Source organism: Motacilla alba, chromosome 9 (genome assembly GCF_015832195.1).
Source record: "Motacilla alba alba isolate MOTALB_02 chromosome 9, Motacilla_alba_V1.0_pri, whole genome shotgun sequence".
NCBI lineage: Eukaryota > Metazoa > Chordata > Aves > Passeriformes > Motacillidae > Motacilla > Motacilla alba.
The window spans coordinates 20,962,884-20,987,129 of record NC_052024.1 but is presented as its reverse complement, the minus strand read 5'-3'; the positions used below and the strand labels follow the sequence as shown (position 1 = coordinate 20,987,129).

Genomic DNA, 24,246 nt, shown 5'->3' with positions numbered 1-24,246 from the left:
ATGCCTTCACTGTCCCTTCTCTCTCTCTCTTCTCCCCCCCCCCCCCCCCCCCAAAACTGTCTATGAGACCAAGTAGTCTTTACAATCCCAATGTATAATTAATCTCATCTGGTCTGTAACTCTATCCAGAACCATCAAAATTTTGCATGTTTTGGGTCAATAATAAAACAAAACATTTTTCTACTTTTAGATTTTATGCATTACAAAAGTTTTTGCAATTAACGACAAACAATACTTAGTGCTGGCTGACCATTGCACATTGAAAAATCTTTCCCATGGGAAAATTGCCTATTTGTTATTTTTGTAGGAATTATCTATTTCAGATAACTTTATTTTCATTTTTCTGGGTTTTAGTCATGTACAAAAAAGCCCCAAACCCAGCCTATTTGGCCATGATGCTTTTACTCAGCCTTGATGCCAAACTGATTTTTCTTTAGTGTGTGTTTCAGCAAGAACCAGAACATCAAGGAGTCCTACAGGAAAAATGTTTGTGTTGATATTTTAATGGAAGCTGAAGAAAATTCACCTGGGCTGCCTCAGACTCCAGAGGGTTTTCCAGTTTTTGAAAGGAAACCTTGCTCTGGTGGATAAAGTGGATCAATCATTGATAAAAGTTGTTGGGAAAAGTAACACTGAAGAATACAGTGATGGAGAGAAGGCAGAGCGCAGGACGTGTGGGCGATGAGCTCCTGCAGAGGAAGGTTGGCTTCCCCAAGGACCACGGCTAAATCAAAAGACCCTTCATAGCACGGCTGTGATCTGTGGTGGGGGTAAGGCCAAGTCCTATTTTAAGCTTTTCCTGTAACCAGATTAAAGCTCCAGTCATGATTCCCCCATGGCTTGGATGCAGTGCTGAGAGGTGAATGACCACCGTGGCCCCTCCTTGGGGCTCTCTTCCGGAGCCAGGGGATAAACTTTTCTTCTTTAGGGCTGCATAATTTCATAAGTCAGAGCATTTCTTGAGCCCTGAAAACACTGCCTAGAGCTTTTCCTCCTTGCTCCCAGCTGATGGGAATGTAGGAATGACCACGCTGATGGGAGCACAGGCCTTGCCTTTGCAGCAACCTGCAGCAGGCACCAAGGGGAGGACACGGATGGGGACATGCACTGACCCCAGCCTAGAACTGCTTGGGCAAAGGGCTACCTGTCAGAAATGGCATTTTGGTGACAACTTTCTAACATCCATCACAACCACACACCCCTGCTAGGGCTGGGTGGACAGGGGAGGCTTGGTGGGTGATGTGTGCTCCAGGGGTGATATTTAGCAGTAGGTGAAGAGTCTACAAAACATATCTTATGAAGAACAGCTGGGGGACGACTTGTTTAATATGGAGAGGGAGAGGATCAGGTGAGAGCTCATCCCTCTCTACAAGTCCCTGAAAGGAGATTGTAGCCAGCTAGGGGATGCTCTTTTCTCCCGCACCTGCAGTGAGAGGAAAACAGCCTTAAGCTCAGATAGGGGAGTTTCAGATTAGACATTAGAAACAAATGTTTTACTTTTAGGGTGGTCTGGCATTGAAACGGATGGTGGTGGAGTCACTGTCCCTGGAGGTGTTTAAGAGGCGTCTGGACCTGGCACTGGGCGATGCGGTTCAGGGCTTATAGCGGTGCTGCCGCCTGGGCGGCTGGACTGGCTCATCTTCAACCGTGACGATTCTCTAATTCTATTATTCCGCGATTCTAAGTAACGACGAGCGGATCACGGACGAGGCGGAACGGGAACCGGAGCGGGTCGGGGCGCAGGGCGCCGTGCCCGCCTCCTGCCCGCCCCTCACGGAGCACCCGCCCCGGCGGCGCGGGGCGGGGCGGCAGCGGGGCTGGCCGGCGTCCCACGCCCGCCTCGGCCGCCTTTTCGGCGGGAGCCGCTACTCCAGAGTGCGCGGTAGCGTGGGCCGGCCGGGGCCCCATGTGGTGCCGACATCACTGACATGGCGGAATCCCCGCCGAGCCCTCCCGGCACTCGCTCCAGCTAACCGGGACTCGCCGCCCCGCACCGCCCTCCCGCAGGTAAGGACGCGGCGGCGCTGCGGGGAAACGGGTGCCGGGCGGGGAGCCCCGCGGCTCCGCTGCGCTCCGAGCGCCGGGCAGCCGCGTCCCCCACCCCGCGGCGCCTCTCCGGGTCCCGGCTCTTTTGTTCGGCGGCGGGACGCGGCCGCACTCGGTGGAAAGTTTCTGTGCCCGCCCCGCCGGCTCCCTCCGCCGCGGGGAGCGCCCGGCGGGCGGGCGGGAGCGGCCGCGCTCGGGGCTGGCGGCGGGACGGGCGCTCCAGCACCGCCCGGCTGTCCCTGGGGGCGGCCGGCCCGGCCGCTGTCATCGCCACCGCCCTGCCCGCCCGCTGCGGCTCCCGGAGGAGAAGTGCGGGAGCGGTCGGTGCCGGCGGGGGCCGCGGGCACCGCGGGCGTGTGCGGGGCACCCCCCGAGCCGCGCCCCGCTCCGCAGCCCCCTGCCCGGCCGGGGCTGCGGGCAGGTGGAGGAACCGGGGGCTCCTTCGCCTCCAGAACGTCGGGATCCAGAGGGCATGTTGGAGAAAAAGCTGGAGAAAGGCGCGACCGTCTTCTCTTGGCCCCGTCCTCCCCGCCGGGCTCCTGGCAGAGGCGGCTTGGGGAAGGAAAGCCCTGGAAACTTTTTATTTTTGCTTGCCAGACACCTTTTTAAAATGGCATGCGACCAGCAGACGGAGTAAAAAAGAACAACCCTTTTTAAAAGCTTAACCTCTCTTAGGTTAAGACCACAGCTGCATCCCCCCCTTCTCGGTTCTCAGAAATGTTCTATTTAAATAAGGTTTTGGCGGAGGTAGTGCGGCTTGGAGTTAAATGTAACGAACCATTTATCCCATCTATATTTGTAGAATAGAAGGCGCGGGGCAAGCCTGCCTCTCTCCATATTTGTAATTTTGTATTTCATTTGCATTTCTTTGTGTCCTTTGAGTGTATTAAAGTACTGGTCTTAAAGGGGTAGTGTACCCCATCTCGGGGTGGGGGGATCCCTGAGATATGGAGAGATTAGAGTTCCTTGTTGGCGTTTTTTATTTTGGATTATCTTTTTGATTTGCTGTTCGAACTCCGTGCTGGGTCTGTGAGAACAGGATTCACATATCCCAGTTACCTGTGCCCTAGCCACAGCTGCTGTATCCCTTAACCGCTTACCCTGCAGAACACAGTACGTTCCTGAAAGGTGCCAAACCAGTCTGACTCGAGTTTAACAATGTGCTGGGTAATGGCATTTCAAACTTCCACAGATTTTTAAGCGTAGAACACTATTTCTCAACCTTTTTTTTTTTTTTTTTTTTTTTTTTTTTTTTGCAGCAGAGCTTGCTTAAAAGAGTTTGGGAGTGCCAGGCCTGGCAGTGCCTGTACTGGTCTGGGTCTGCGCTTTGTTCTGATGGGGAGAGGCTGGTCTGGACACGGATGACACAATGTGTGCTTGGCTGGCAATCCAGATAAAGGCATCGCTTCCATAAACCTCAGGAATGGCCAAGGGCTGCCTCCTGAGTGGAAGCATCTTGCTCCTCTTGCTCGGTTCACCTATGGCCCGTGTGTCTTTCTCAGCAGTCGCAGAATACGCTGCCGGTGCTACCAGTAAGAAAATGATTCTTGGCCAAATTCCCGGGGTCATTTCGGGTCTCGCACAGAAGCGGTCTGTTAGTACTTTTCTCTTAATCTTCAGCACTTCTGTGGTTCCCTCTCGTTAATTTCAAAGCAGTTGTGATTTGTGGCTGTATTGGGACCCTGCTGTGGCAGAAACGTCTCCTGCCCCAGAAGTATCATGTATTGTTCTACCCAGTTCAGTATCTTTTAGCTACTTTATGCTTATAATGTAGCTCAGAGATGAGTCTGTGTGGAGGGTGATATATTTTACTTCTTTTTTTTTTTTATTTTCTAAAATTTTGTGCCTTTGGGACTCATCTGGTTTGGGTTTGAGGTCGCTGCTGGGACAGCAATGAGAGGGTTTTTTCATACTGTTAGCCTATAGTTGGCCAAAGGATAAGAAGTGAAGGTAGCTAGCAGCCAAAATAAGCTGATATTCTGCTATAGCCAAGAAGCTCAGAGCTGTAACTCCATACTGCAAGTATTTCATCTTTAGTCTCAGAAAAGTTTGTAACTTCCAATCTGAAATGTGTTTATCCTGGCACTTTTTTTCCTACGTGTAGTATTTAGGGAACTAAAAGAAGTTTTCTCCATCATAGCTCTTTCTTAGCAGAGAATTTGGGTTTTTTTCTCCTCACTTTATAGTTTCCTTTATGTTCTCTGAGAAAGAGAAGCAGTTAAGGGCAGTCTAACTTCTGCAGTTCATAAATCTGTGAAAATATATACAAACCATGCAGCAAACTTCTGCATGTGTGTGGTTGTATTCATGAGCTTTCTAATAAGTATAATTGACTTTTTCCCTCAAAAATGTAGGTTGTCAGAACCAACATTTACAGTATGAATAAATATTTGTAGCATGAGGGTAAATGCCTGCTAAGTACATGTAATTAAATACAAGGCCCAGAGCCTAAACACACCTGAATCAAACAAATTACTCTCCACAGTGCTTTTTTCTTCACTGTAGTCTGCCACTTCCCTCCAGAGAAAAGACATGGGGGAAGATGGAGTGACCTCTTTGGAGCACTTGGAGTGGCAGTTTGGGACACACTGGGAGAGCATCCTGTCACTCCACTGAGGATGTGGCTGTTGGGTTTAAAGTCTGGAAATAGTGTCAGTGGAATTGTTTTGAGCAACATGCCACAAGTTATCGAAATTCCATTTGTTTGCAGTAGCCTTTGGTGCACAGCAAATAAAATAAATAGCAGAAGAAGCCAGCAGAGCCCTGTGTAAATCTCAGCTGTGCAAAATACTGGTGAGGCAAAGTTTCTCAAGCGTTGCCCAGAGGATTTGTGCCTCAGTGATTGTCTCTGCACTGCTGAGTGGTGGAGGATCCTTTGGAAACAGCAGTATCAAAACTCGTATTGTTTACGGCCAAGGTTTAGTGTCCCTGTGTGATCTGTCCCTGGAGATGGAAGGTATGTGGGAAGAGGGAAGTTCTTCAAACAAGGCAGTGGAAATAGGAGCCGCTGGATACACAGCGGTGAAAAGCCATCTACAGGCAGGAATGTTGGTGTGTCAGCGAGCAGATAACTCCTAACAGCTTCCAGCGGGGACGTGGTGGTTGGCGTTTTTATCAGTTTATTCTAAGCACCTCTTTGCAAAATTAAAGTTGGAAGCCTGCTCGCTGTTGGGTTCCAGACAGTCAGGAGAAAAAAAAGAAAAAAGCACAAGCTAATTAAATGTGATTTATTGTGGAATTTGCAACAGTGTTGGAGAGATGAGTTGCCTTTCAGAAATGCTGCTGTGGATGTTAAATCTGTGCTTTGCTCTGGATGAAAAATGACAGTGCTGTTGAGCAAGTACACAAGAAAGACGTCGTCCGTGTTAAAGTCTGTTCTTGAGCAGGAGTATTCCCTGGAGGTCCCAGGTCGTGCAGCTTGGAGCAAATCTTTGTGGTGCTTTTAACTGGGAAAAGGATGGGTTTCCTTGAGCTTAGAAGTTAAAATGTAGGGCTTCTCCAGTGACATGCTTTCTGCGTTCCATCTGAGGAATCCTTCGTTTACAAGTAAATTGTGGTGTTAGCAGATAACAGACAAAAAAGCCAACAGCATAAGAAACGCTCTCTATTTGTTTTTCTAATGGTGACAGTTTATAATGGTGATATACTAAAAATTGTTGTGTGGATATTGTGCTTAGTAAACTGCAGCTATGTATAGTGTTAGTTTTGTAATATGAAGCAGTAAACAATTCCTAAGTAATGAAATACATATTTTATAGTTTCTTTTTTTTGAGAGGATGAAACTACAGCTAATACAGATATGTGGCATTTGCTTGTTCTGGCATCTGCTCCTCATTCTTTAAGATACTCCGTGCAATGGCAAGATGGATTCAGGAGAGGAGTTTCTGCTGTTGTGTTTTTGTTTATCTTGTTATTTTTTAGATTTAGAAAAACTGAGAGCAAACACTCTGGAGATGAAGGTGATAAGCCTGTCTGATTTTTCTGTGTTGAGTTAGTGTATTGCAATTCTGTGGCAGCAATGCAAATACCTTAAAACATGCTTTACATCCTGGTCTCTTATCATTGCATTATACGTAATTATGGATTTCTCTATTATTAGGTCCTTGCAAAGGACTCTAATAATAGAATGTGTGTATACATGTATTTAAACATCTACTTCATGCTTCCAGGAATGCTTCATATGGAATGCTTTGGAGAGAGAGAGAGAAATTCCTTTCAAGAGGTTAATAAAAACTTCAATAAACAACAATTTTGGATGACCCTTGCCACCCTCAGAGATGCTTGGGATGTTGTGGACAGATTTCCCCATGCTATAAATCTGAAGTAGCAAAACCAATCTGCTCTTAGTTTGTGGGTTTTCTGGGCCTCTGTGCAGCTGTGTCAATTTTACATGATTGCTCCCCATTTTCCACTCCCCCACTAATAAAATGCCAGTGTTTATAACCTATATCCCCATATTATCTTTTCCCCCAAAGATTTCTTCACAATTCTTTAGTCAAACCCAGAACTGTAGTGAAGTAAGATGGAGTGATTATTTTGGACCTTGATAGCAGAAGCAGCGTGGGAGTAGAGAGTTGTCCTGATTTGTTTCAGGATGACCTTACCATTTTCCTTTAGTGTATGGTTAGTTAGCTGAAAGAATTCATTCCACTTTATAACCTGCCTTTGTTATTGAAGTATGTCCCTACTCAATGACAATTCAGGTAACAAAAGTGACTTTATGCTTGCAGACACTTGAACTGATCCAGGTATGTTACTCAGTGCTACGTATTGCTCTGCTCCTCATTTATTTATTGATGTGGAATAATGCAGCAGAGAAAAAAGGATGAAAGCATTTGTGGATAATGAGAGCACTGGGTAGGTTTCCTTCTGGTCAGCCTGTGTTTTTTGTGGACTCGTGATGTCAACTCACAGAAGGGAAAAAATTGCCTTCAGTGTCTTGTTACTAGCAAATTTATGGCAACCAGAAGAATCACTTCATTAGAATGAATTGACAGAGCAGAAGAGACCCAGTGAAAACTGCAGAGCTTGTGGAATATTTTGGGGTCTGTAATGCCCAAAGAGTGGAGTTTTTTTTTGTCTGTAAGTACTGATGGAAATGGTGAATTTGAAAAGCCAAGACGCAGCTTTGGCTTCACTGACTCCATCAAGGGTGTTGCTTTACTGGGGGACTCAGTATTTTGTCTTTCCTATGACATGAAAGTATCAGGAATAATGGCTTATGTTGAAGTGGGAAAAGCTCCTCCTTTTGTGACAAGGCAAGTCAGATTGTAATATACCATGTACCTGATTCTTCTAGATCTATTTGAACTGGATGCAAGTTTGAGACCTAGTTGCATATGTGCTTGTGTGTGTTCTGTTCTTGTAGCAGATGGTAACTGGTGTTTGACTTTGAGGGCTGTGTTTGGCTTGAACTGTTATAATGTTGGTCTTGTTTTTACCAGTTCTTACTTCACTTTGCTTAGAACACACTAATGTCCTGTTCTTTTGTACTACTCTAAAGATTTGAGGAATGATTTTACAGTCTTGTTAGGAGATAGATTTTTTTTTTTTTATTAACTGTATTAAAATTGAAAAGAGGGGTTAAAAATAAGTTGTAGATTTCCCCCCAAACGTTTTAGTGATCCTCTATTATACAGTCCTGTATTGTTATACAGTCCTCTGTTGAACTGTGGCTACCTTGGGAGGCACGACTTTTAGGGTGAAGAATTTGTTCCTATTTGGTTGCATTGTCTGAAGGATGGCAACACGTTTCTTGAGGGCTGATTTCCACTGAGTCATCCCTGGAGCAGGGCAGAGGGATGTTCAGCTGCTATCACATCTTCTGCTTTGGCAGGTTAACTAGGAAATTGGTTTTCAAAGCCTGCCTTGGGGACGACAGAGCAACAAGTCTTTATTTTCGAATGCTGGAAAGTGTTAGAAGCTGTGGCAGCTCAAAGAAAAGCAAATGAAAGAAAACAACTGTTTCTTACTCTGGATTTTTATGGAATTGGCTTCTGCTTTAGTGAGGGTTTTTGGTTTTTTTTTTTTTTTTCCAAGGTCTGCTTTTTGCAGTGTCCCACTTGCCCATCCTTTCTTTAACACATTCATTAGCCACCTGTGATTCCTGATACTACAGTAGGGTTTTTCTTCTCATTATCTCTCAGTATTATTTATGTTCTGTTGGTTGCAAAGCTGTTAAAGATGATCTTAGCCATGCAGTGAGGTTTCTTCTGCTCTTGTGCTCCAGGCTGGGGGCTTGGGGTGCAGCATTTGGTCACAGAAGCAGTGTTCCTTCTGAGCAACCCATCTGACAATCCCTGTGTCTGGAGAACTGGGCAGCTAGAGACACAATTTGGCACAGTGTTTGCTCTTAGCTGGCTTTTCATGAATGCTTCAGATGTGGGTGAGGGAGGGGCAGCAGATCTGTGTTTGTGGAACGCTGCATTCCCTTCCCTTCGTTCCCCTTTGAGTTCATGCGCTGGTTGTGACGTGTGGCCTTTGCATGACTAGAAGTGCAGGCATGTGGACGTGAGGAATGTGCCCATCCACATGTGCACTGGGGTGTGCCCAGCACTGCAGCCCAGGTGGCTGTGTCTTGGCCCCAAGGTGGCTACAGATGACCCAGGGAGGTTGTGTGGTCCCCGTGTGCTTCCGAGAGTTGAAGTGGCCTGGTCTGACAGGACCACACGTGCTGCTCCTTGGATCATAGGCTGAGTCATTGTTGATGGTCCCAGCCAGCCATACAAGGAGGGAAAATCCATCTTCAAAAGCTGGTTCTGAGGAATGGGTCAGAAGTTTCCTGGCTTGGTTGGCAAGGGTATGATTATAAAGAAGGAAATGAGAGATTGGTGTGGTGAGGTGGCCTGGTGTTTTGGCTGTCGTGTGTAAGAGGTGGAAGGAGTTAAACTGCACCTGGTCTGTGGAAAACTTAGGCTTGAAGAATAACCCAGAAGCAGGACAAGCTGCATGCAGAAAGTTGGTGATGTTACAGAAAACAGAAAGGGATGGCGAAAAAAATCTAAATTCAATATAAATCATAGCTAAGTGGTGCTTCACTATGTCTGTGTTGATGTCTGAACATGTACATATGTTGTCTCCTCTTAAATGAGTGACCTTACGTGGCTTGGAGGGGCAGAGAAAATGTCACAGTGTCACAAATAATCCCCCGTAGAAATTGTGGAGTGAAACTACACTTAAGATTCTGGATCAGTTGAAAATGACTCGATAGGCAAAAGACTGAGCCCTGCTCTCTGTGTGCACTGTGACTCTGCAGGCTGTCAGCTCTGCTCTGAGGAGTTCAACCTCCTTTTGTACTTGTAGGAAATGTATGTTGGATGTTCTGAGGATAAAGGGTTAATTTTATGGCCTTTCAGGGTATAAGTTCATGTGTTCATAAGTCAGTTTGTTTGACAGTCAATTTCTCACTGTTCTCTAATCAGAAGTTTGTTATTTAGGCTGCTGTAGATACCTTCCTGGTTTCTAATACTAGTAAAACACCCAGAATAAGCAGAAGTGAAGCCTGGTTTTCTGATACTTCTGTGTTTTGTTTGCACTTAAGCAGGTAGGTGGTTCATTCCCACGATGCCTCCTTATGTAACTTCCTATTTGTATGTTGTCCTTTTGGTTTATTTGTTATAAAACTAAATTACATTTGAGTTCGGCAAGACCTCAAAACAACAACAGAAGTCAACAAACAGAAACCTTAAAGGACCAAACCAAAGTGACTTTGTATTTCCCATTGTGGTTAACTTAGATGTTGGTGAGGTAATAATGTCATGTTCAGGAGTAAGAAATATCCCAGTGATTTCACCAGAGACCCAGATAATGTCTCGTTGGATGTCTGTTGTGGAGTACTGGGCAGCACTCAGCTGTTGCCACCATGCCAGGAAGTTAAATAAGGTTCACTGAGAATTTTAGTACTAGATCAAAGGCACCAGTTTTGCTTCATGAAGGTCTGGGGTCACACTCTTACCTGGTGTTGAACATGCAGGTTACATTATTCTTAGCTGACCATAACCAATGCACAAGAAATCTTATGGCTAAAGAGGAAATCTGAGATTTTTCCACAAAGCAGAAGTTCTGCAGAGTTTGGCATAAAAGTGGAGAGAAGTGACTGAAAGGATGGATTTAGCTTAGATATTAGGAAATAATCTTTTAATATGAGGATGGTGAGACTGGCACAGGTTCCCAGAGGAGCTGTGGCTGCCCAATCCCTGGAAGTGTCCAAGGCCAGGCTGGACAGGTCTTGGAGCACCCTGGGATAGTGGATGGCATCCCTGCCTGTGGCAGGGGGTTGGAACTACATGGTCTTTATGGTACCTTTCAACCCCAACCATTTAATGATCTGAGCCTTAATCCTTGTTTCTTGTGTGTCAGCTGGTGGTGAAATTAACTTGTTTCATTCTGCTCCACACATGTTTATTTTTGCAGCTCCATATGCTGCTCTAACAGATCTTTATTATTGCTTGTTAAGTTCAGCGGTGCTTTTAGTGACTGCACAAAACATAAACATCCTCTGTGACTTCGTTAGACATACAGTGCAAACTTTTTGTTGACTTGAAGGCTGTTCCTCGGGTCAGTGAGCACTGTGAGCAGCACTCAGGGCACTGTACGCCCACGACTGCGAGGAGATGAGAAACAGAAAGGAATTGTCTTGTTACCTAATTTAAGTGTCTTCTCCCTGCAAGCTCTCGTGTGTGTGGTGTTTTATCTTTACCCTTTCCCCTCTTGTTTAGCAGGGCTGGACATGCTTGTCCAGCTGTTCCAGCTGCCTTGTTCAGTGGGCAGGAAATGGTGATGTGGTGGAAGTTAGGCAATTCTGCCGAGTGCAACCAAAGGGATCTCTGATCTCTTCCACAGCAGCCACTTCTGTCTTCTGGGTAAAACGAAAGAGTCAAGTCATTCAGATACTTCTGTAACCACAATCTGTGTAAGGAATGAGGTGGCTACACTTGAATTTTTATGTGCCTCTGAATAGGTTGCTTCAGTGGATGTGTGAGAGCTGCTATGTTACTGTAAAGGCAATATTTGTGGATCTAAAACTCTGAAGTTGGACATCAACGGTTTCACTTCCTTTTGGCATTTTGCGATCATGCAGTCAAACAGGATGATATTATGCTCTACAATGCTGCTGTGAAAAGTTTTTTCAGTTTCTCAGAGCTTCTAGACTATTCCATTCCTATTCCTTCTAGACTATTCCTTGCTAGCACATCTGAGTCCTTTCTGGTCTGTCCTACTAAATCCTTATTTCTCTATTCCCTTTTTCCTTTGTTAGATTTTTCTAGACTACAGTGTATTGATTTCAGTGTATGGGTTAGTGCAAGGGGCGAGGAAGGGAAATGAAATGTGAGAATTGGGACGGAGAAAATACGGATATGTGAAGACATGGAAAATAATATTGACTGGATCCAGTTTGCAAGTAGACCAAGTGTATTATTATTATTGGCCCTGCTATAATTTAAGGTTCCATGGTGTTCTCTCACAAGGAAATACAGTGATACACTCTAAGGTGATTGAGTTCACTTGGACAGTGATAAGAGCACCTCTGAGCAGATCTGATCCAGTCTGGTTAGCAGCAGTGACGTGGTGCTGCTGCAGCTGCAGGACTGTGGGCAGTGCTGGCTGGGGATGAGGTGCTGCTCCCTGGCTCTGCTGAGCCACGTGGCAGGAGGAGATCTGTCCTTTCACTTCGGGAGGGAAAAGCAAAGCCTTGGCCTGCTGCCTGGACTAACCTCACATGGCAAGCAGAGGACTTGTATATGGGGATGGCAGATTGGATCTGTCAGCTTCCCTCCTCTTCTATCCTTGGAAGAGTTATTTTCCATAAATTATGGATACGTAGATTTTTATTTTTTTTAAGTGTCCTGGCTCTGTGGAGCAAGTGAGAGGTAACTGTGGTCTGCTGGTTCCCTGAAGGGTTCCCCCAGGGTGGCTGCTGGCTGGGCAGGAGGTTTCTCTCTGCTTGGGCAGGGGTGCATTGAGGTCCTGCCTGTGCTCCCTGGACTGTTCCTCCTCCTGCTCCTATTGCCTGGCAAGTGCAAGACAATTTGAGGGAGCTGTATGCAAAGTGTAGGCAATTCAGATGAAGAAAACTTAACTTTTCCTTAAAAATTTTGGAGAACGTTTGACTGGTTCTTCAGTGAGTATTTTATGTTGGCTGCTTACTGTATAAAGTATCACTGATTTAGTATTTTTGCATATCCCTACTTTTCTCAGAAAATGTTTTGCAATATTTGACTTGAGCATTTATGAAAGGATTTGGCAGATGGGAAGGGGGGAAGCAACAACTCTTCTCTCGTCATACACAGAATACACAGTTGGAAGGAAGAAACAGATAAATACCTTTTTTATCTATTCTGGTATAGTAGACAAAGGTTTTCTTTGTTTTTCTGCCAACAGCAGCTCTTCCTGACCTTTGTGATCAATATTAGCAATGAAGTTTCTTTGAGCAGATGTGGAGACTTTGTTGTGCAACTGCTCAACCAGAGTGTGAACGTGGTCTGATGGTGGTTATACAGCCATGAAGAAAGGTATCCACCCAAGGGGGGAATCTTATTTTGCTTCTAATAGAGATGGGAAGGGAGATTAACAGTGTTTTGCAAGTCCTTCTGGGATTTGTTTTGGAAAGCATATGCCTTCTGATCACCTATGTTAGTGAAAGATGGGTAAATTGGAAGTGGTAGAGTTACAGGCGAGGGTTACAAGCATGACTGGAAGTGTGGAAAGCCTTTCTCGTAAGATGAGATGGAGAAATATTTAACAGGAAAGAAGTTCCAATGAACTTTACTATCTCTAAATCCATCAGAGATGTAAACACTGAATGCATGCAGGACTGTTGGAGCCAAAAGCCGGTGCTGGCAGATGAACGTGTGGATGCAAGATGTCAATAAATAAAAACTTCTTTCGAATTTGATTGAGCAGCTTAGTCCAAACCCAGCCCAGCTATCTAAACAGGAGCCAACTTAGGGCATGCGGAAAGACCTACGTATTTCTAATGTACAGGGCTTAATGCAAGGCTATTAAAGATTATGTGGGTCTGATATTCCCATATATGAATAAGGAGTGTCCGAGTGGCAGATGGATTTCAAGGAAGTGATAGAACAGAGAACCTGCAATATAGTCTGATGAAAGTATTGCGGGCATTCATTGCAGCTGCAAAATTTATAATCTGATCCTTATTTTTTTAATGAACTGGCATTCAACTTCAGCTGGCAACTTCTTTTCAAGTCTGCTTGCACCTGAAGTTGTGCATGTGCAGAGCTGTACAATACTGGTGGTGCAGCTTCAGTATGGCTGCAATCCTTTCATATCCTGCTACTTTTACTGGTAGAAGGTCCTGATGTAACATAGTTCCAGGAAAGGAGATGGGCGGCTTTCAAAGAGCTTTGAACATCAGGTCAAACAACAAAGGTGCTTTCCAAAAGTGGTGGATCACTTATCAAAGTGGAGAGGTTTGTATCCAAAACTTTACTGAGGATAATCTCTAGGAAAGAGTATGTTAATTCTTCAGATAATCACAGGCTTCAAAGCAAAATCAGAATGCAAGATAAACTTTTGTTTACAGTTTGTCCTAGGGGGAAAAAATGTAACAAGGTCAGGCTTATACAAATGTGAATTTAAATATTTAAAAATGCCTGAATTTGTGTGCTGGTAGAAGATGGCAGCTATACTGAAATACAAGGTAAAGTTTTTTTTTTAAAGTGAAATCAGTGAACAAATGTGCAGTGCCAAAGTAGAAATTCTTTTAGTGATAAGAAAGGAAAATTTAAATTTGGTCATCTGCAACTTCAGAAGTGGCTGTAAAACCAGCAAATTGCTAGGTCTGCTTGCACCAGGACTCTGAAAAAGGAAGAAGTCAGCATGTAGAGAAGGTATTATCCAGCTAATTGCTTGGTAGCTAGACTGAAATTTCTTGACTACTGACCTATGGTGTTCTCCTTTCCCAGCAAAAATGCTTTTGTGTCAGACAGAAGCTTATGTTTTTTTGGAGAGAGGAGGATGCAGTGAGTCCTGCAGACTTTCATCTGAGCCTTTTTGTCTGCAACAGGAGTCACAGGAACTTGTTGACAAATGTGTCTTCTGTGATACCACTGAGATTTTAGTTTGGGGTGGAATAGTTTTTGTCTTAGAGTCAGGTTTTACTTAAATATATTATCAACACTCACATTTAAGCTTGTGATGTGCTTTTTCCTGAGCTGCTTGGGGGGGTAAAAGTTGTTTTAATTGTCTTTATGCTAATTCAGGAGAACTGAGAGCTTGTTTCCATCCATCAGCGCTGGGAAGTGAAACAAAAGCCAAGCAAACTTGCAGATGGTTGCAGGTCTTGGATCCCAGCCACTGCCCAATGGCTCTGTCACTTGTTGCTTACAAAACACTGTGCTGGGATGTGAGTGTGGACTTTGCCTTGCCCGTGCTGGGATGTGAGTGTGGACTTTGCCTTTGTCAGCAGCAGGAGGAGGAAGGTGAAGCCCTGAATGTTCCCCGTGGGGTCCCCAGCCTTTGGCCAGGGCTCCCTGCCAGCAACGTAAGGATTGGCTTGGGAGTCCTCCAGGGTTATAAAACACCCAGCTGTTGAACTTTTAAAAGTTGTGTGACTGGGCAGCTGGGAACTCGGAATGGGCTGGAGGATGAGCTGTATTTGACGGAGGAACAATGGTTTCACAAGCGCACACACGTACTCCCCTCACCCCCTTCGGGGGCCATGGGTGTGCACTATCTGAAATCCTGGTGCTAATTAAAAATCACAATAAGCCAGTGCACTTAAAAGTGGCTTTTGTTGGTTTGGGTTTTTTTTGTTGATTTTTTTTTTTTTTAAATTTGAAACTGCTCTGACTGGGGAGTTGATGAAACAACTGGGAGCAGCATCTCTCATCGTGGCCGCTTGCTCAGTTGTGGCTGAGTTGGTGCAAAGTGTGTTGGAGTTGATTTTTATCATTCTGATGAGATTTCAGCCTCCTGTGGCAAGGGAAAAGTTAACATGGGCAACAAGAACTAATTCAGCTTCCTCAGGGATGAAAGTGCTGGTGGGAGGCCAGGAGCTGACTGGAAGAACCTGGCTGGGAATGGGGCAGAGGGAGCATCCCTGAGCAGGTTGGCAGGGCCAGGAGAACAGCAGAAGTGATCAGTGGGGCTTTATTTAATGCTGGCTGGGTAGTATGGTTTAGTTTCAGTCTCACCCACAAACTGCTAAGCATTTCCTGATTTAGGAAGGTCAATATAAAAAAAAAACTTGCAGTGTAAAGCTGTAGTTTTTTTATGTGGACAGTCAAACAGATCCCATGAAGTGATAATTAGTGTTACTGGCCAGGGCAGGCTGTCAATTTTAGTAGGAAATCATTAAATAAACATTGGTGAATAACCAGTATGCTGGTTCTTCTTCCTTTGGAAGAGACCAGGGCACTAACAGAGGTGATGTGTTTCATTATCTCCATTTTGCAGCTGAGAAAACAAGACACAGAGGTGAAAATACTGCAGATACTTTGTTTGGGGCTTGTTTCAGTTGAGGCTGGACTAGAAGTCTTATTGGTGGTCCTGCACATGTGTGGGGGCTTCCCTCCCCAAGGCAGCTCTTGACAAGTGCCTGTGTGCAGTTCCTACCTCTGAAAGCCTCTCCTAGAGGAGGTTTTCTTGGCAAGAGGGCAATTACTACTTTCCTTTTCCTTAGCATATTATGTTGTATCTGTAGGAAGCCTTTGTACGAGGCTGACTTGCTGTGGGTAGGGGGGCAAGGACAGTTCCCTTACAAATGCCAACTAGGCCTTTGCAAACTGATACAGTTGTCAGTAGGCAGTACAGCATACACCTCATTTAGTAAGGCTATAGTTCTTTTTTAGAAAGGATAAAGTTATCCTGGCTGACTTGTAATTTGTATTTCTGGTGGGCGCATGAAGTCATATTTCCATAAGAGGAGGAAATACTGCTCATTTCCCCTGGCTGATTCCATCTACTTCAGTAGCTAATCTTTGGATTTTCATTTCTGATGTTGTGCCCAGTTCTGATTTACCTGGCTCCTGCTTCTGGTCCTGGTCTTTAATGCCCAGTCCTTGTTGGCCTGGGACCACATAAAAATACCAGCCCTTTGAGAGGGCTGCTGTGCCATGTGTTGGGCAGTGGGGCACGTGGTGTTAGCAGCTCACAGATTAATCTGTGGTCACTTGGCTGGCCAGCCCTTGATACATTGAAGATATTTCATGTTGATTGTGCAGACTGAGCTCTTTTATCAGTGTTGTGTGGTACCAAGTCAGAGGCTGGCTAGAGAACACACATGTGCTAACACAGCTATCTCTCCAACCAGAGGTGTAATCTCGGCCGAGAGCGCACTTGGATTTGTTTGACAGGGCCTGTTTTATAGAGAATGACAATGCTGATTATGTTCCTATCTTGGCATTTCTTATCACTGGAATCCTTCATTGACTTTTGATTGTTTTATCTGAAAGCTGTGTCTTACTAATGGGATGTAATTGCACTGGGCAACCTGCTTCCTTCTCAGCTGCTGGTCCATGGTTAACACGGTCTCTCTCTGCTCCATCCCTCTGCATCAGTGTGTCCTGTTGTTGGCAGTAGGTCAGGCATTTCTTTAAAGGCTTGAATCAAAACTTAATTGAAAGATTTTGGGGCTGACTTGCCCACTGGGGTAAGTCAACAAGTGCATTTTGTAGCTCTTCCAAATACCAAACAGAAGAATTAATTAAATTCTTTTCCCCTGCATCATTAGCCCTATTTTCACTTCTGTTTTGCAGTGGGGTTATGCCGCTATTGGGGTTCAGTCCTCCTTAGTTTGTTTTAGAATGCAGCTCCTTTTCTGTTTTCTTGCAAGTCATGGTTATTTTTCTTTGTCTGACTTGTCTTGACTTTAGCCTTGGTTTCACTTACCAAATTTCTGTACTACTTTCACTGTCTATTCTTAGCTTCTCTCTTTACCCCTTTTTATGCTGCATTACATTTTTGTCTTCTTACCATGGTATCAGGATAGGATTTTAGTTGAAGTTTCCCTCTTTTTCAAACAAGGGAATCAAAATTTTTCAAGTTGTCTTTTCTATAAAAACAAAAAAGAGCTTACAGTTGTAGATAAAGTTTTTCAAGTCTGTTTTTCCCCTCAATTCTCATCAGTTTTGGGAAATTATCATTTGTTGTTCTAAATCTAAACTGCACGTACTGACTTCATTTAATCTCCCTCTAATAACATTTGATTGCTGTGGCGACTCGGAAGTTCTCATGGGATGATTCTGACTGGCTCTGTGAAGATGAAACTTGCAGCTGTTGGGTACTGAGTGCACAAAAGTCACAAGGACCGTAAAACACTGAGGTTTTTTTTCACACATCTTATATAGGTTGAGTGTGTATGGTGCAGGAAGTTTTGTTTGCTCTTGAGCTATGTTTGAATTCCCTTTGTGGTGTAAGTCAAATAATTCTGTAAGTACGTTGTCCTCAGTGGGGGAAGGAAATGGTTTCACAAGTGTTTGCTGTACAGAACTTTGTGGAATAGTTCAAGTAGTTAAACATAATGATATTAAAAAAAGAGCTGCTGAGATCCAACTCCATGTGCCTATCAGTAGATAAAATACTACTGATGCACATCAGATTGTGAGTTTGTGCCCTGATGACACAGCCCTGAGTTGGTGCTGCTACTGAAAGGTCAGTCCTGCCTCTCACTCCCTTTATTCTTGGTTTGGCTCAGTGAGTCAAACTCCCTGGCCTGCTCTGGAAGTCAGCCTTGAATCTCCGTCTCTCCTTGCTGCTGGCTGAGAACCATCCTGGCACAGGCAGTGAGGGTCCAGTGAGGCTCCTGCTGTAGCTGAGTGGGGCACAGTGTGTCCTGGGGCACCTCCTGTGCCTGCTGCCCCAGTGTGCTCCCCAGGGATGTTCCTGCTGGGCTGGACTGCAGAGAGGAGCCATCCTTGTTAAACGGGCAAAAAGCGCATTGGGCTTTGCCTTTAGTCTTTCAGTACTTGTTCTGTTTGAAATCAGTGTCAGTGCTTGTTCTCCCTGAGCACCCCTCTGGTTCCCTGAGCAGCACCTCCCGCACTAAAGGAGAAGGGTTAAGAGAAGGCAAGTGCAGAAGTGCTGCAGGTGCAGTCTCCTGGGCTCCTCGGTGCTCTGCTATGTGTGTGTGGGGCAGCTTGCTCTGAGTTGTGTAGTACTCCTTAGCAGGTGATGTGCCAGTTAAAAGAACCAGCTCAACTACCTGGTTTTCATTTAAATTACATGTTCTCCTTTTAGCTACCTGTCCCAAGAACTAATTTTCCCTCTTTTGAAGCTGTCTCTGCTCTTGTTTCTCATGTTTGAAGAGACAGGCTTGCACATTCCCTGTATGAAAGGGCATCAAGAAAGAACTTCCCTTTCTCCTCTCAACAGCTTGAGGCAGAGACCTGTGTTTTTATTATATTTACTCACTGCAAAGCAGGTTGCACTGGGTAGCAGCCACCCAGCCTGGCTGTGACAGCGTGTGCAACAAGAGCACATGGAGCCTGGCTCTGTACAAAGGGGACAGGGGTTCATCTTGGCTTCTCCCATAGACAGGGCATCCCTGGCAGCCCCCATGACCTGCATCTCCTGCTTTGTTTGAATTCTGCCTTTACTCTGTGTGGTAAGACTATCTCCTAATTACTTACTGCTAAAACTTGGTGTTTAATAGCTACTTAGAGGCAGAACTTGGATGGGAAGAAAGAGTTTATAGATAAAAGTTGGTCATTGCCTGTTAATTAAAGTCTGTCTTTTCTCAGGGATAATTAGTGCAGCACTGGCAAGAGAGAAACAAAAGTTCAGACAGGACACAGCTGAGCTGTAATCTGCTTATGTTAGAGCCTGAAATAGCAAAGGGTGTGTTTGACTTGAAGTGCTTGTCCACGGGTCTTTTACTCCTGTCCTTATGGGGGAAGGGATAGCAAGCTTTGAAGTGCAGGCGCAACTCTAAAGCTGGAATTCCAAGGTATGAATGGATAACAGAAAGGTAACAGGTACCTTAGAGGTGTGTCTTGGATTCCAGGTGGTGGAAACAACGAAAGAACTACTGGATTATTAACATATCCTTTAATATGCTGGTTGGAAATCTCAGCTACTGGGACATATCCCAAAAAAAAAAAAAAAAAAAAAAAAAAGCGTGCTGGAGCAACAATTAATGGGTTCTGTTTGGTTTTTCCACCCGAGAATGTAGCTCTGGGTCATGTTTCCCTCTCTGTGTGTGTATGTGGAGGTCTGCCCTTCCAGCAGTGGGCTCAGCTGGAGTACACAGGGTCACCTACACCGGGGCTGCTGTGCCCTCACTGTTGTTCCTTGTCACATCCTGGGAGACTGGGCTTTGTCTGCTCAAGGCTGGCTGAAGGATTTTAGTGTAGGCATGAGAGAGGGCCAGGATGCCAGACTGCAGATGGGAAGGTCTGTGTAATGCAGAAGGAATTCCAAGCATCTTTTTGGTTAATTCTGTTTTTTAGAGGACTGTTAATGTGGCTTGATGGGAACTTGCCTGTTGAGTGCAGCTTAAGGCTTCTTGAGTATTTCTAAAAATGGTTTTCTAAAGTGTTCCTTAAAATCTCTTTAAATTGACAATTATTGTACTTAAGACAACTCAAAAAAGCCCAATCTTTTAACCTTTATTAATTTTCATGAAACTATTGATAATACCTTGGCAAATACTCACATCTAACCTATTTTACTCCTAATGAGAAAGAGCCTTGAGCCCATCTGATTCAATTAAATTCATGCATTCCTACTCAATAACTGAATTTTACTGAACTTGGTATACTGTACTGAAAACGCCTTATTTTTTATAACTATTGCTTTGATTTTATAAGGAAAGACGTATTTCCATTGTATTTTCAAATGCTACAACATTTCTCTGCAGAATGTGCTGGTGCTATTTCCAGGCCACCTGGGAGGATTTGGAATGCTAGGTGTTGTTACTGAAGTAGTGATGGTGACATATAATTAAAAAGGAAACAACTAGAGCCAGCTTATTATAAACAAACTTCAGAAATGTTCATTGTATTTGGCACTTAGTGTCTATAAACTGAATTTGGACAAATGTCTGAGGGGACTTTATATCCTCTGAAATGCTCCATTAGCTTTTTTTGTTTCCCTCACTCTCCTACAGATGCTTGTTTTCTGTAGTGGTTGCTCAGGTTAGAACAAAAATGGGAATTTGACAAGCATGTAGGTGGCCTTTTTCTCTGATGCATATCAGCAGAGCTTCATTGTTTTCAAGATATTTATCCCTAAAACACTTATGATTTTAAGCTGTTAAAGTTGTCAGTGATCTGATCAGCTTCGATGGCTCGTGTTTAGATTGTACATTCGTGACTGGGAATGTCAGTGCTGGAGTGTGTTTGAGTGGCAAAGAAATGCAGTAACAGGGATGAAGGTTTTGAAAGAAATTATCCCCTGATGAATTATTACCTGTCCAATTTCTCAAGAGGCTTAATGACTTTGCAGATTGAGATGCTGCTGTGAGAATAAATGCTGAGTATACAGGAGAGTATACAATTTCTGTGGATATTGGAGAAAGCCTCAAAAAGCCTCCATTTTTTGATATAATGTCTTCAAATGAATTGTGTTGCATGAAATTGTCTTGAAGGAGGCTTTGAATCTTATGAATTTAGTTCAAATTTGTCATTTAACTTCAATGGGCTAAAAAGATTTCAGTGAAACTCACTGGAAAGAAGTTAACCATTTTGTTACTTTCCTAACTTTTTCTCTTCAGTTTTATTTAGCAGTGGTGTTTAGTTGGATTGTTTAGACTAAATTAGCTAGTGGTATGTTTTTTTATAGGTCTGCAGTGTGTTGTACACTTGAACTGAAGTTATATAATTAGACACTTCATTTTGCTTCCATTCTACATCTTTTAGCTAATTAGTTACTTGGGTTGCTTTATTCTGCATTACGGTGTTTTCATTTGATTAAGTACACTTCTCTAAGGGTACAGAATTAAGAACATACTAATTGCACAACAATTTTGGCATGTGTAGATTGCCTCAGTGTCACCTAAGGACAAAGATTTCTCTGCTTACATTGTTGGCTCTATTCTTTTTGTGCCCTGTGGGCAGATGTGTCAGAGCAGACACTGTGCTCTCCAAAATCTCTTCCTTGCTCCTGCAGTCTAGTCAGAGCTTGTTGGCAGTGTCTAATGTAGCTACTTGCCCTTGGAAATGTCTTGATTTCAGCTTTTAAATGTTCAGAACCCACTAGTTTGGTGAAGTTTGGAGGGTTGGTGGTAGGATGGGAAGGTGATCTCAGAGTAGAGACCCAAATGTGCTGTGAGTCCAATACTGTGAGTTATGCCTGGAGAAACCAGCAAGCTTCACCTGTCATGATGTGGAGGGCAGTTGTGATGCTCTCTGCTGGCTGGGAGTAAATTTTGTTTGTGGGCTTTGCTGGGACTATAAAATATTTGAGCACAATATTTCTAGAAGCAAGTTTCCCCCAGGCACTGAGTGTTCCGGAATAAACATGACTTTATAATAAAGTGCTTGCTCTGTGCTTGTGAGCAGATCAAGACGTTCTTTTTTTGCATTTTACTTTGAACATCAGTTATTGATGTGAGGCACCGAGTAGGCTCTAACCTGTGCCAGCTAACAAGGGGAAGCCAACAGAAATGAGAAACATTACAATTAAACTTTTGTTGCTGCAGTGCTGACTGAAGCCTGAGTGTGTCCAAGCATGTGGTATTCAGACAACATACATATTTCTCTCTGTGGAACTGCTTTTCAAAGGAAATACTTGCTCTTATGAAAACTGTGGCCATAGTCGAGTAAATATCTTTAGGTGTGCTGTGCCATGAGAAGAGGTGCAGGTTGTATCTCTTGCGAAAGTCATGATTTCTCTCTTCTATCCCACATGGCTGTTCAAAACTTTAACTGTATGTTTATTTTTGGTCTCAGTTAATCAAACTCCCTTGAATACACTTACACCTGTGTCAAGGTTGGTGTCCAAATACTTGTGGGCAGCATTGCTGGGTGTCGTGGTGGTCATTGGGTGTGGAGTTGAGCATTGACAGAGTTAGGAGAGTCAGTTAGCTCCATGTCCATGTGCTGACACCAGGGCCAGTGCACAGGGATCTTCCCTTGGAATGGATCTCCTCTACCCATGAACTTGTCAGATACTGCAAGTGTAATTAATTGGAATGAGAATATCCTTTGGCTAAGGCTGTATTAGAACACTCCAAGAAGCGGCATAATTTTTGGCATACTAAAAATGGTAGCTGGTTTTGAGGTCTTCTACAGGAGCATTAGGCCCTTGTTGTCTCCAGTAAAACCACAGTGATTTGGTGTTCTTGTAAAGAAAAGATATTTGAATATAGACTAGGGAAGATGTAAAGAGTAAGCATGTTTTATTACTGAGGCTAGATTTGGATGCCTATTAAAAGAATAAGTGGCACTTAAAAACCTTTAGAGAAATGTATTTTAGAAAGGTCCAAATGTCATGGCTGCAGTTTTGTGCTGTCAGAATTGGTGCTTTTATTTCTTGAAATGCTTTCTTTTTTTCCCTGTGGAACAGATGCCCTCGTTCCAGAGGTGGTAGCCTTGGCTCTACCTCAACTGCTTTGCATTTAGCTTTGGATGTTGCCTGTTCTCCTCATAGGAAGAGACAGAAAGCTACTGAAGTGTCAGAGTGCCTTAAAGAGATTGAATCCTGATTTAGTGGGCATGATTGTAAAGATTTGTCTACCTTTAGTTACGAAATGTGAGCTACTGACTACTGCAAAGATGTTAGATGTGAATTGTCAACTTTGATGATATTTCATGGAGCTTACAGGTGGTCAGTCAGGGAGGAGTTCCTCAGCAGGTCATGGTGTGACTATCCCCAGTACCTATGTTGTGTAATTTCGTGACTTCATTAAAAGTGTGATATTTCTGTACAGTTGCTGTTGCCCACAGAAGTCCAGTTAACAATGTGTTTGTTGAGCCCCTAGCTGTTCTCATGGGGATGCCAGTTTAGCAGTGGGATGCTTGAAAAGCTGTCAAACTTTCTTTTACAACAACCTGTCCATTACCATAACTTCTGACCCATTCCAGTAGGTAAACTGGCTCTGCAGCAGGACAGCTGGAGCTCCCCAGCATGAACTGGATCTGTGCTGCTTGTCCCAGCTCTCCTTGTGCCTGTGCTGCTGGCAGCTGCCTGCCACAAATGGGATCTGGCTCTGGAAGTGGGACAGGATGTTTGCTTCTGTGGAGTGCAGTTGTTGAGGAAATTAAACGAAGGGATCTCTGAAAGGGCAAGCCACCTACATCAGATTAGGCCATTAAGATGAGAGTTGTGGGCATACTTTAAAGCACCTTATCAGGAGACTTTGGGATGTGCTCCTGATAGCCAGCGGTGCTTGGAAAGCTGCATTGCATCATGTTTCTTTGGGCCATGGAGACGGCTGGGGTTGAGTACACAGAAAAGGGAAATCTTGAAGAAATCTGAAGGAGTTGGTCTATCCAAAGCTGTGATGCTGGAATCCGGGAGGGAATATGCAGGGCAAGGCCCTTCCTGACCACCCCAAGGTGTTGCACACGCTCTCTCATGCCGGCAGCTGGCACGGGCAGTGACAGATCTGGAGGAATGCGCAACATTTCAAGTGTCATAAAGCTGGATATCCTTTGCTCAGGATATTTCCTGTCCTTAAGAATTTATTTTTCAACAATATCATGGGCAGAAAATCCACAAAATGGAAGTGGGGGAGGGAAACTTGTACATCGCAGAGGATGAGCTCCTAATTTCCCCATCTTAAGTGAAGAGATAAGCTTTGGATAACAGAAATATACACACCCCTTATGTAGCGGTGAACCACCAGCATGCCCAGTTGCACATGGAATATTCAGTGAATTTTATTTATTGCTGCCAACAATGTACAGCAATTAACCACTAGCTTCTTATAAAAAGGAGACTTTTGAACACTGTTGATGAAAATGGTGTTTAATCCCAAAGAGGGCTGAGCCTCAGGACAGGGATAGCCAGAGCAAAACTCTCCTGACTGACTTCCACCTTCTTGCATGTTTTGCCTTTGAGTTGGTTAATGAATTAAAGCCTAAATCATAAAGCAGGATTTAATTGGTGGTTTGTGATATGGCTAATCCCACAGTGAAAGTAAAGTGTGTTTAGCACTGCTGCCATGGCTCCCCCATTGACGGCAGGGCCGCTGCCGCCGGAGCAGCAGAGAAGTGCTTGTGGCTTCCTGCTAGGAAAATACCTTTGTGAGGCTGTTTGTATATGCTTCCTTCTGTAAACTTCAGATAGAATTCA

At 44.2% G+C, this 24,246-nt stretch overlaps 1 protein-coding gene across 1 annotated transcript in view; it reads left to right on the top strand.

Annotated features, from left to right (window-relative positions):
- Positions 1 to 1,801: 1,801 nt before the first annotated feature.
- FNDC3B (fibronectin type III domain containing 3B) overlaps positions 1,802 to 24,246 on the top strand; it is a 186,252-nt gene continuing 163,807 nt past the window's right edge. The window contains exon 1 of the mRNA XM_038146346.1: positions 1,802 to 2,007. The gene's annotated coding sequence lies outside the window, so the exon portion shown is untranslated. The remainder of the gene's footprint in view (positions 2,008 to 24,246) is intronic.